The sequence below is a fragment of the Paramisgurnus dabryanus genome, chromosome 3 (assembly GCF_030506205.2).
Source record: "Paramisgurnus dabryanus chromosome 3, PD_genome_1.1, whole genome shotgun sequence".
Classification (NCBI taxonomy): domain Eukaryota; kingdom Metazoa; phylum Chordata; class Actinopteri; order Cypriniformes; family Cobitidae; genus Paramisgurnus; species Paramisgurnus dabryanus.
In genome coordinates this window covers 47,155,608-47,169,294 of record NC_133339.1, presented here as the reverse complement: position 1 = coordinate 47,169,294, position 13,687 = coordinate 47,155,608, and the positions used below count along the sequence as shown (strand labels likewise).

The 13,687-nt window shown below is 40.9% G+C and overlaps 1 protein-coding gene across 1 annotated transcript in view; it reads right to left on the bottom strand.

Annotated features, from left to right (window-relative positions):
- rai1 (retinoic acid induced 1) overlaps positions 1-13,145 on the bottom strand; it is a 64,100-nt gene extending 50,955 nt beyond the window's left edge. Inside the window, exon 1 of the mRNA XM_065263321.1 lies at positions 12,968-13,145. The gene's annotated coding sequence lies outside the window, so the exon portion shown is untranslated. The remainder of the gene's footprint in view (positions 1-12,967) is intronic.
- Positions 13,146-13,687: the final 542 nt, after the last annotated feature.

Here is a 13,687-nt window from a genome sequence, read left to right as displayed (position 1 = left end):
CCAGCATGTCATATGAACATATTTCATTGGTTTTATTTTTTTTCAAACGCCAGAAGTCTAGCTCACGTTTACAAGCCATGTGTAATGGTGGTTGCTTGGTTAAAGATTATATATAAAAAATATTGCCTTTAAGTCCATGCAGCGTCCACAGCGTCACAATGTCACATGATATAAGAGTCTCTCTCTACACTATCCAAGTAGCCTTCAGTTAAATTCACGTTAAAAAAATTTAAAAATAGTGTTCGTGTGCCAGACAGGACTTGTATATGCAAGCAATATAACAGTAGTCCAAAAGCATGACGGCCAAGTCAGCATCGGTCAGGAACCCCTCCTCCTCCTTTAGTTCACGCCAGCGAGCGAACCCTGGCCCAATATTGATCCTCGTCCTTCTTTTTATTCTGTCACTCTCCCATTTTTTCTTTATCTTATTTTTGACAGAGGTGGCGTTTACACTGTAAAAAGTGAAAGTTGTATTAACTTAAAAATTATGTTTTGTCAACATTCTCTCACTTTACTTGAAAAACTTAAGCTGAATTTTTTGTATTACTTCAGTGGTAACACCAATACCAGTTGAAATAATTTTTTAAGTAGATTCAACTTTCATTTATACAGTGTAGTGGCTTTTGTATCTGAGCTCTCTATATTTATTTCAGGGCTATAGGTGTTTTGTGTTATTCGGTTACAACGCTTGTAATGCAAAATTAATGCATATAAATTTTTATAGAATGAAGTAACTCTGAATAAAAGTGTCTGCCAAATGCATAAATGTAAATGTAATAGTGCATGTTACACAACAAAAATATTTTAAATATTGTTTGATCACAGCTAGTGCAGTGCAGTTTTCAAATAGGCCTGGTTATTTATCATTTTAAATGCAATTTTTACTTTTAGAAATGTTGAGCAACAAGTACTGTAAAGATGAGGCTGATATTACTACTGGTTTATTTATCAAACTGTAAATGAAAGGTTGAGTGCTTTGCATTATGCGTTATTGCATGCAAGCTTTATTTGGAATAGAATAATGGCTGTTTTGCATTTGTAATTCAGTTCTGTACTAAATAACAAAAGTAATAGATTGATATTACTTACGCTTAAATTATCACACTTAAAATGGAGGGTCAGATCAAGTACGCTTCATAAATAAATAAATACCTGGTGGTATATAGCCCGCCGAATGCAGTACAAACTCCATGCATACAAATGTTCAAACTAACTAATGCAGAAACAGCACGAGAGATATGAAATGAAGTCATAGCATACATAACCCAGCTCTCCTTACATACTGACAGATAAAGAGTATGTCTGTGTGTCTCTGTCTTTGCAGTACACTAGATAGTGAACACCCTGATTGCCTGTAGCAGGTTGCGAGTGTTAACAGCCCAGAGACGAGTCAAGAAGAAAAGCAGATGAAACACTCGCAATGCACGTGTGCCCGGATGAGTCCAGACAGGATAACTGCACCACAAGTGTGTCCGGAGTGACTGACATTAATAACCTGAAGTGTGACTAATTAACGTCACACGGCCGAGAGTAGTCCGTGTGTGACATTGCACTCCCTTAAGAGGAGGAGATGTGTTTTTGTCACTCCAGTTTTGGTGGTGTTTGCATTGACGGGCCCTCCTAGGAAATGCAAGATCTACTGCCCACATGCATGGACAGATAATTATACACGCATCTGAGGACAGACAGCTAGTCAGACAGACAGCTAGTGGGCATGTCTCCTGTCTCACTCTGTGTCTGTTCATCTGCCGCATTCTCTCTCTCTCTCTCTCTCTCTCTCTCTCTCTCTCTCTCTCTCTCTCTCTCGCTCTTTTGGTCTGTTTTGATGTTGCGCGTGTGTGCCAGTAGCATGCCTGCGCCCATTATCAGTGCCCGCGGCACGGCATGCCCATTGTCTTTGGCGATGGTGAAGTGCCGGGGGCATTGTTTCCTGCTGGCGGTGGGCCTGTAACACACATTTCAAACACGCACACACACACACAAACATACACGCTAAAGCTGTTTGGTTGCCATGGAGGGTAATGCATTGGGTGGCTGTATTTCTTTATTCTTCATTTTAGTGCCTGCAGTGAACTGGAGTTCATACTGGCACGTGTGATGTTTATTTTTAAGGCTTTAATTGTCTACTTTCATTGTCACAGAATATGCATTAGGGTTGCTATGTGGATTGCACGCTAGGCGAATCAAATGAGAGTAGTGGGTGAAAAATAGTACAGTTTATTTTAGATGTTTCATGTCAGTGTTTTTTAGTTGTCTTTGAAATGTTTTTCAGTGGTACGTTATGATTTAAAATAAAAATGTTACCTTTTTTCAGTCTGAATAAGTAATAGATCAATTAGTAAAAGATCCATTGGTGCACAATGCATTGTGGGTAAGGCAGCAAGATATAGCGTAATCAATATAATATTGCTAATATGCATACAATATAAAGTAACAATGGTTTGCAATAACTGAATGTATTGTAATACTTGTATGTAATAAATGTATGAATAATCAAAGTTTTTGGTTGATGAAGATAGTAAAGAGACTTCTGAGACAGATAGTGATGCTTTCTTTCCCCAGAACGAATGTAAAGGGTATGTTGGTTATATTACTTTACATTTTTAAATATATTTTATTATAATTTAAATAGATTTTACAAACTTAAAGCATATCACATTATTTAGCAAGTTATCGCACATCACATTTTTTCTTCAAAATCGTGTAGCCCAAATTATGAGATACAGGCCCGACTGCAGAATGAATAACTGAGAAGGCGTGCAAATTTTATGGTTTAAGGTTTATCTTTTAGTGTGATAATTCATCTATACCTCATCACCAGTCTGAGACACATTGACCCTTTTATATATGTGGTCTTAAAAAAAATAGAAAATAGCAAAAGGAATTTTTAAAATATTTTTTGTTTAATTCAGTTAGTCTTGTAAACACGCAACAGTTTTAATTAGTTATCTTATTTATAAAGCCTCTTTTTTAAACTTTGCCATGAATACCAAATATAAACTGAATGGGCACAAATCAGATCTGAGAGGGCAATGCCTCCTTTTGCCCCCTTGAGCACCGAGCCTGATGTGATACAGAATTGCGTGCATTTAACAAATGCAGATGATTCAGGTATTTTATAGATACAGATAACTTGCACAGTGTGCATACCGAAAACCAGAGAAATGAAACAGCATGTTTGTATACAATTATAAACAGCTGTAAAATTTGTTTAGTCATCAATGCGACGTCCCTCGGACAAACAAAGCAAAAACAAGCCCAGACCTTCATTATAAACATCATCTGTAAAATCCCTTCCATATCCGACTAGAGCGCCGACTGATTCGTCAGTGAGCAAGTAATCTGCTACCACAAAGAGAGGAGAGAAAGATGAAAATACACAGAAAGAAACTGTAAATTCTGTCCTTTTCAAGAGATTAACAACATCGTCCAAATCCGAATCGTAGGTGTGTGCTCATGGCCCATTTTACTGCACAGGCGCACCTCATAGGTCTCTCAGATACATGCCGTCCCCCACAACCCCCACAATCACACCCATCAGAAGAACATCAGCCAGCCACAAACAAAAAGAGGGGCACGTGATCCCCTACACACACACACACACACACACGCACGCACGCACGCACGCACGCACGCACGCACGCACGCACGCACGCACACACACACACACACACACACACACACACACACACACACACACACGTGCATTTTGTCCCCTCAAGAGCAGGTGAAGGCCATTTGGTGCAGTACCACTTATAGACAGTAAACTACCCAAAAACAGAATCTTCTCAAGTCAAACCATGCAATTCAAACAAGCACAGCTTGCTTTTACTGTTGCATCATTATACATAATGTATTATGTAACTGTATAAAAGGAATAGTATTGGGTGAACCAGACCTCTTTGTGACACCCCACCTTGTTGTGTGGTCCTTATTACAGCGAGGGGTTTGATGCTATTGTTAGGCTAAGCATCGTCTCTTTCTACTGGTTTTATAATTCAAACGGGCATTTGAAGCCAGCAGAAAACTTTTCTGTTCAGTCGAGCTGTTCTGATCGTGTCGATGCATCTTCAACAGCGAGAAGCTTCAAATCCTTCTCATCTATTGCTGGCCCCCGAGCGTTGCATGAAAATCCCACGCAATCGCCTTTAAAATGCTGCAGAGTCAAAGGCTGCCACAGAAACAAGCAATCAAATGCACGCATGCGCAGCTACCTGTAGGTGCCCTCAATAGTATCGCATGCTAGCTACTGTAGCGTAGGATGTGCTGATGCTCGACGGTATATGGGTCTGCGCAGCTGGCCTCTCCTGGGTGTAGGTGGTATGGATCACATACAGCTAGAATTGGGACGCAAATAAATCACATGCAAATGCTTCAGTATGTAAGGACTTGAACCTGCAGCGCCATACATGGCACAGCTACCGTTGCAATTAAACAGGTAAAGCTTTTTTGCCCTTTATGGCTGTTGTTAGATGTTTGTGCTGTGCTTTAGATGAATGATCACATCAAACATGCAAGTCATAAAGGAAAGACGTGGTATGAATCAGTTATCACATCTAGCCAGATCCGCTGTTTTCATCCTAATCCTACCCCCATATATAACCGTAAACCCATCATCTCACGAGATTTAAGTCATATCCCATCTAGCCAGAACAGCTGTTTTGATCCTACCCTGATAGCAATAAGCTCCGGGACGGATCCGCAACGGATCCAGACCGGAGCTGTCGGCTTCGGAGCAGATCCGTTGCAGATCCGTTCCGGAGCCAATTGCTATCAGGGTAATCCTACCCCCAAATCTAACCCTAAACCCATCATCTCACGAGATTTAAGTCATATCCCATCTAGCCAGAACAGCTGTTTTGATCCTAATCCTACCCCCAAATCTAACCCTAACCAAACATCTCGCAAGATTTGAGCTGTAGCTGTATCCCATCTAGCTAGAACCGTTCTTTTCATCCTAATCCTACCCCAAATTTAACCCTAAACCCAAGATCTCGTGAGTTGTAAGCCATAACTGTATCCTACCTAGCCATAACCGCTGTTTTCATCCAAATCCTACCCCCAAATCTAACCCTAAACCCAAGATCTCGGCATAACTGTATCCTACCTAGCCAGAGCCGCTGTTTTCATCCAAATCCTACCCCCAAATCTAACCCTAAACCCATCATCTCGTGAGTTGTAAGCCATAACTGTATCCTACCTAGCCAGAGCCTCTGTTTTCATCCAAATCCTACCCCCAAATCTAACCCTAAACCCATCATCTCACGAGATTTAAGCCATATCCCATCTAGCCAGAACAGTTGCTTTCAACTTAATCCTACCCCCAAATCTAACCTTAAACCCAACATCTCGTGAGATTTAAGCGATAACCGTATTCCACCTAGCCAGAACTGCTGTTTTCATCCAAATCCTACCCCCAAATCTAACCTTAAACCAATCATCTCACAAGATTTAAGCCATGTCCCATCTAGCCAGAACAGCTGTTTCAACTGAATCCATATAAAACCGTAAACCCATCATCTCACGAGATTTAAGTCATATCCCATCTAGCCAGAACAAATGTTTTGATCCTAATCCTACCCCAAAATCTAACCCTAAACCCAACATCTTGTGTGTTTTAAGCCATAACTGTATCCTACCTAGCCAGAACCACTCTTTTTATCCTAATCTTATCCCCAAATCTAACCCTAAACCAAACATCTCGCGAGATTTTAGCCATAGCTGTATCCTACCTAGCCAGAACCGCTGTTTTCATCCAAATTCTATCCCCAAATCTAACCCCAAACCCAACATCTTGTGAGTTTTAAGCCATAACTTCATCCTACCTAGCCAGAACTGTGGTTTTCATCCTAATCCTACCCCAAATCTAACCCTAAACCCAACATCTTCTGAGTTTTAAGACATAATTGTATCCTACCTAGCCAGGACCGCTGCTTTCATCCAATCCTACCCCCAAATCTAACCCTAACCCTAACCATCTCATGAGTTTTAAGCCATAACTTTATCCTACCTAGCCAGAACCGCGGTTTTCATCCTAATCCTACCCCCAAATCTAACCCTAAACCCAACATCTCGTGAGACTAAGCCATATCCCATCTAGCCAGAACAGCTGCTTTCAACTTAATCCTACCCCCAAATCTAACCTTAAACCCAACATCTCATGAGATTTAAGCAATAGCTGTATACCATCTAGCCAGAACCGCTGTTTTCATCCTAATTCTATCCCCAAATCTAATCTAAAACCGAACATCTCGGGAGATTTAAGCCATAACTGTATCCTACCTAGCCAGAACCACAATTTTCATCCTAATCTTATCCCCAAATCTAACCATAAACCAAACATCTTGCGAGATTTAAACCATAATCTACCATAATCTAAGCCTACCTAGCCAGAACCGCGGTTTTTCATCCAAATCCTAGCCCCAAATCTAACCCTAAACCCAACATCTCGTGAGTTTTAAGCCATAGCTGTATCCTACCTAGCCAGAGCCGCTGTTTTCATCCAAATCCTACCCCCAAATCTAACCCTAAACCACTGCTCTTCACTCCCAATCCTGGAGAGCCGGTGTCCTGCAGAGTTTAGCTCCAACCTTAATCAAACATACCTACCTGTGATTTTCTAGTGCTCATGAAGACATTGATTAGCTTGCAGGTGTGTTTGATTAAGGTTGGTGCTAAACTCTGCAGGACACCGGCTCTCCAGGATTGGGAGTGAAGAACACTGCCCTAAACCCATCATCTCACTAGATTTAAGCCATATCCCATCTAGCCAGAACAGCTGCTTTCAACTTAATCCTACCCCCAAATCTAACCCTAAACCCAACATCTCGTGACTTTTAAGCCATAACTGTATCCTACCTAGCCAGAACCACTCTTTTCATCCTAATCTTATCCCCAAATCTAACCATAAACCAAGCATCTTGCGAGATTTAAGCCATAATCTACCATAATCGAAGCCTACCTAGCCAGAACCGCTGTTTTCATCCAAATCCTATCCCCAAATCTTACCCTAAACCCAACATCTCGTGAGTTTTAAGCCATAACTGTATCCTACCTAGCCAGAACTGCGGTTTTCATCCTAATCCTACCCCAAACTAACCCTAAACCCAACATCTTCTGAGTTTTAAGCCATAATTGTATCCTACCTAGCCAGAATCGCGGTTTTCATCCAATCCTACCCCCAAATCCAACCCTAAACCCAACATCTTGTGAGTTTTAAGCCATAACTGTAATAATCTTCTAATCCTACCCCAAATCTAACTCTTAACCCAACATCTCACGAGATTTGAGCCGTAGCTCCCATCTAGCCAGAACTGCTGTTTTCATCCTAATCCTAACCCCCAAATCTAACTCCAAAACCATTATCAGATTCTGGGCTGTGGGGTAAACTGAGTGCTATTGGCTCTTTTAAAAGCAGGAGGAGCCACTCAATATGTCCCGCCCAACCTGTTTCAGTGAAAATTAAGTCAATGCATTAAAAACAAAACTGCACATATCAAGACACTTAGATGGGTCTTTAAGTAAAAACCTTATTCATATCTATGGAATAAAAATCAGCAGACTTGGAAATAGACTCTTTTGATACGGGCAACCACCTGGAAACTTCCCAGTTTACCATAGCACCATGAGCACTGTGGCACCAAGTTGTGCATGAGCCAACTGCTTAAATTTCTTCACAAATGTAAAAATACAGGACTAGATATTACTATGGATCACAAGTCAGACTTGATCTCTTATTGCCCAAATGAGCACCACAGCTCAATATGTCAGGTGTGCTAATCGCTAGGCAATGGCACTTTCCTTATAAATATTAACAATAAGTGGTGCTTTAGTTAAACAATGTTTTTACAAACAGCAATGAATACACCAAACAAATAGGTTACTTCACTTTTAATCTATAATACAACCATGGAAAATTTTCATAAGATCTCCATTGCAAAACCTATTACTTGAGACTACTCCTGTTATAACAAAGGACAAAAGCAGCTTTTTTAATAAGTGAACATTTTCTCATTGTGTCAGTGGTGAGGTATATCGATGTATAGTGCCAGGTGTATTTGTGTGCGCATGCTCATGGACGGTGGCGTTCTGGGGCAGTGAACTGGTAAACACAACAGCTCTGGAGTGAAAATGAAGGCTGCATCTATTTGGAGAAACGGTGGATGACCTTCCACTGAATCTGGATGACATCCAAGCATTTTCACCATGCAGCGATCTCCCACCGATGGCACACATCACACAGATGTGTGCATTCAGATGCGCGTGGAAAATGAGGGGTGTGAACGCGCACACATAAACAACAGGGCACAAGTTCATTAAACACAGCACACATACTGTACACGCTGCTACATGTGCAGCCTACGCTGAAACAAAGAATAAAAAAAATATGTTATTTTGTTTTGGCTGATCAGAGAAAGATACTCCGATTAGCATTACCTTCACATATAAACAGTAGCGCACTGCAGTTCAGTATTTCAGTAATGGATTTGAGGTTGGTCATATTTCGACGTGTCACAATGTCTGCATTGCTGGCTTGTGAACGAACCAATGAATCTCTCCCAGTCTTGAGCCTCATCCCATACCTCTGATTATTTATTTCTGTTTTACTTTTTCCCTGCAAGGGCAGATTTATATATTACGCTGTCTTGTACCACCTCACATGACAGTCTGAGGCTCTGATGATCAGTTTGGCTTTTCAGCATTTTATCTGCAATATGCATTTTTTCTATATGAAATATTTTCTCGTAGCCAAGCATAAATTGCAGAGACAACTATAAGTAAGGTAGTTGTTGGTTGTTTCAGTACGGTTTGTGCTGTCGAAAAACATTGCTCTCTTGGTTTAAAGTGCCACAAATGCACTGAAAAAAGATGATTCATTCAATTTACTAAATTTTTTAAGGTAAGTGGTCACAATCAATTTATTAAAGCTACATTTAAACAAAAGAAATTAGAAAAGCAAAACAAAAAACCTTGATTAAATGAAGCTTAAATTAATTGATTGCAACCACTTACCTTAAAAAATTTAGTAAATTGAATGAATAATTCTTTTCAGTGTGAAAAAAATTCAATCTATCACATTATTTTGGGGGCAGTACGATCTGTTTGTTCGACCAATAGCAGAGGGGTATGTTTTTAAAAAAAATTGTTAAAAAACAATTGTTATTTAAAAGGCACACCATGGAACTTTTTGACCATTAGGGGGTACTAGACATGTATTTTTAATGTCTAGCGCCCCTAGAGGCCACAAGTGCCGCAGCACTGTTGCAAAGGAAAAAAGACAACTCTTTAGGTCACAAAGTGTGCCTTCCAGCATGTCATGTGTCATATAATATAATTTCATGGGTTTTATTTTTTTCAAATGCCAAAAGATCGCGTAGCTCACGTTTACAAGCCAGTTTTAACAGTGGTCGCTTGGTTAAAGTTTATATTAAAAAAATATTGCCTTAAAGGCGAATCGAACCCGGCTTGCCCGTGTCCTAGGTCCATGGCGCCACAACGGCTCTCTCTCTAACCTGTCCAAGTAGCCTCCAGTAAAATTCACGTAAAAAAATTTGTGTTCGGGCGCCAGACAGGACTTAAGTAATATATGCAAACATTATAACATTACTTACTAGTACAAAAACATGAGGGCCAAGTCAGCATCAGTCAGAAACCCCTCCTCCTTCTTTAGTTCACGCCAGCGAGCGAACGCTGACCCAATATAATTGATCCTCGTCTTTCTTTTTATTCTGTCACTTTTCTCTTTCTGGTCTCCTCCGACAAAACCTTGGGTTTCTTTTTCTTAGTTGCTTTGGCCATGCCAAAAACACCAGGAAAATAAATAGTTGCGCTCTCACGTCCGAATTTGAGGAAGTGGAGGAGGTGACGTTTGCCATAAAGCAGATTTTTGTAGTTTTTTGTTTTGTGCTCGGGTTACTACCCAAAACCCCAAGTTTAAAAGTATGAGTAAAAGCGATACAGACACCGTTAGGCTTAAAACCTATTTTAAGTTGATGTACCATCATACAGGTCTTGAAAATATATTATGAAGGTTGAAAAACTACAAAGTGTCACTTTAATTGTTAAGTCCATTCGGTGTCATCATTACACACATTTATTTTGTTTCTGTGTGACATCTAGCTAAGGCTGGCCACACACGTAAAGATTTTAAGCCCCCTTTCGACGATCGATTTTGGCTCCGGGAGGCTTCAAAGCGATTGGGAGTGGCAAAATAATCGCAAAAAAGTTCACGACTCTTAATCGAGCTGCCCCCAACATGACAGCTGCAATAGCCAATGAGAGCGTGCAAGCTTCAACCAGATGTTGCCTGCTTTTATAGCTGAAACAAGACACTTACAAACATGACATGAAAGTAGTATCGACTTGAACTACTTTGGCAACATTTTGCTTTTATAATGTCTGACGTTTGTTACGTTTCATCTCGCTTTTGAGGTTCTGAGGTCTATGGTCGCCCGTGGATTTAAAATCATTTAAGATGTAAAAATCGTCCGATGTATTTTGGACACATTTGTGAACATTTTTCACAATTCATGTGCCAATTCATTGCGCCGTCATACCTCTGACCCCTGACCGTCAGATTTGTTTTTTATTTTTCTCTTTTATCCGATTGTTTCCTGCCCTCTCCTCTTCCGAGCAAGACTGCTGAGGCCAGCGCTGCGGAGACAGCAGCATCTGGAGATAAATAATTCCTCCATCGCTCTCTCTTCCTCCTCCCCGGCGAGCTCCGGCCCGTCCTGACCTTATGGATCTGTTGTGAGCCGTGCCAGATTGTTGCTCAAGACTCTCGCACCTAGAAAACAGCGGAAGGGGGAGGGGTGCCGTCTTTCCTAATCTTCTAATATCCGTCTGTCTCTCTCTCTCTCCGTCTATTCTTTCCGTGCCTCTATCTAATTTCCTTCCATCGCTTTCTATTCCTGAAAGAGGCGCTGGTTGTTCTCTGACTGACCCTCAGGTGGGTGACAGTTTCAGGGGATTGCATCAGACTATCGCAACACACACACATTCAGATTACTGACTGACAGTATACAATATAGCGCCAGGTTATGCTTTCTCTATGATGGTATATATTGCGCAATAATAAAAACGCATTAACGGGCAGAGAGATGTTACAATACAACATTAATACCGAAATTGATCAGTCGCAGTTAAGCTGCTTTACGTAATTTACATATAAAAAAACATAATCATTTTATTTATCTTGTATGTTTGTGATGCAAAGCAGTGTTAGGTTGTGTATTGTTACCGAGAAACGTCACATCTTTCTGAATAAATATAGCATTCGCCTGATGTGCAGCTTTGAATGCGGCTCATCCAATCACAATTCAGAATGATCTGTTGTATAATAATAGCTTTCATATTTTTTATATTTGCATTGATGCTAGATTCACCATTAATTTGTTATATGATGAACATTTTTGTCTTGTTTTCTGGTAAAAAAATGTAATACTTAAATACTTAAAATAAAATACATTTAGAATTTAAAATGTAAGATATTAAGACTTTCTTTCTATTACCAATTTATCAACATTAATCAAATTAGAAAATTGAAACATTAAAAAAAAATATAAACATATTCTCTTACTAAATTTTGCCACAAATGTTTTAAGGATTTACTGTATATATTCTCATTTGAAAACAATATAAAATACAGATTTTTTTGCAGTGCAGTTGTACACTTTTTTGTGTCAATCAAGTTCCAAAAAAAAGATAATTTCACCTGTATTTTCACATGTGTCTATTAAATATAAAACACCCTTATTTTGCAAAATTATTTGCAAAAAGAATAATGTTGTGACAAATTGACTTAAAAATTATATAAGCTTTCTGTCATATCATCTCCAATCTCAAGGGTTGGGTTGCATGCAGAGGGGCGATCTTAACCTTGGAAAAAACATTGAATTGTTTTTTATAGTTGTTGTCATTTGTTTATTGTATTCATTGTGTTATTGCGGATGCTGGAATACATTTTTTCTTCGTTCTCTAATTCACTCACGTATTCATTTGATCCCTTTTCATTTACATCCTAGTTTTTCACTCTTCATCTCCCCCACCGTCATATTCCTCTCACCTCTCCGTCTATACTCCGTATCCCTCTGTCTCACACATAGCAACACACATGCACAAACACAAACACACCCGCACACACACGCACACACACACCTTCCTCTCTCTGTCAGTCTGCACACACGCATGCATCGAGCACTCGCATCTCTAAATGGATTCTTGCGGAGAGGGGGGCGACCAGAGCATCAATATCAGTCAGCTGTGACACTGCAGTCTCTCAGTGCAGTCTTTAATAGGTTAGAGCTCTCTCACCCCCTTTATTTCCCCGATCAAGGGCATGGTGCATGCAACATAACACGCATGCACATACAGCATGAACAACACATAAACAGACCTTATATGTGGGACCTTAAGTTGGATATGTCTAATCCTGGTATTATCACACAAATTCCTGGTCTTATATAAAACGCAGCACGCAGTGCATATGCATAGCGCGTCGTCAACATAAACACAACCGCATGTTGAGGCTGGCATGAACGCATTCTGTGTTGTCTGTTTGCTTGACTGCTCCAAGACAAATATGTGCATTTCAAATGCGGACCCATGCACAAATGCATCCGATGCGTCATTCACACATCGACTGAATATTAATCGCAGTGCCGAATGCGTTTCCAAAGCAACATATCACAGCTTTCACATATCTAAAAGTTGCCCGTCTCTGAATTGAAATCAGTATTATAATCAAGTCTTCCGATTAGGATTAGCGTATGAAGCTGAACTCAGGTCAGTACGAAGGAGCGCAGTAAACACATGTGCAGCCTGTTACCCAACACGCCCCCCTGTCCCCGTGCATGCAGCTCTGGAGACACAGCAGCGCTGCTCACATTCCCCAGCATTCATTCATCCATCCATCTACTATCACAGGCATTAAGCCCCTTAAATGCGACGAAACATGCGTCTCTACCTGTGGCGGTGCGTACGCCTGGATCCCGTTCCTCTGGATCAGGACTGCAGCCTCCTGCGACGCGGAAAATGGCAGATATTCCTTGTCAGTGGCAGACACCTCTCTCTCTTCTGCACACAAACTCTCTCTCTCTCTCTCTATTGCACTTGCCTCCTTCCCTTTGCTGCCATTTTCAGAGCGAGGCGGGTGCTGGGGGTGGGCCGTACAGAGTTGGGGGTGCTGTTTGGAGGGGGGCGAGCGGAACGTAAAGGAAAGGGACTCAGGGGGATAAGAAAGCAATTAGGAGGCAGTCCTCTCTCACTTCTTGACTGAATGTATAATGGTATCAGCTCACGGGGGCTCGTGAGACGTCCGCAGACCGGCGAGAGAGAGGGAATGTATGTGTGAATGCTGATGTGAATGAGGGGAAGACTGGAGACCACCTGCTCTAGATAGAGGGGAATGTCAGCTTCAAAGGCTGTTTCACAGGTTAGCCATCTTTCTTCAGAGCGGATGTGAAAGGAACGTACAGGGAAAGTGTGTGTGGGGGAGTAAAGGTTGAATGAGTTCAGTTCGAAATAGGGAGAACAACATAGAAAGGAGATCGGTGGGATCGGTTGAAATCGCAGCCAAGGGATCTGCAAAACCTGCATTCCCTTCATCCCAATGCCTGCCCTGGAAATATAAGTTTTGTTTGCGATGGCCTGATCCACAAATAATATGCGATCATGACAATGCTAA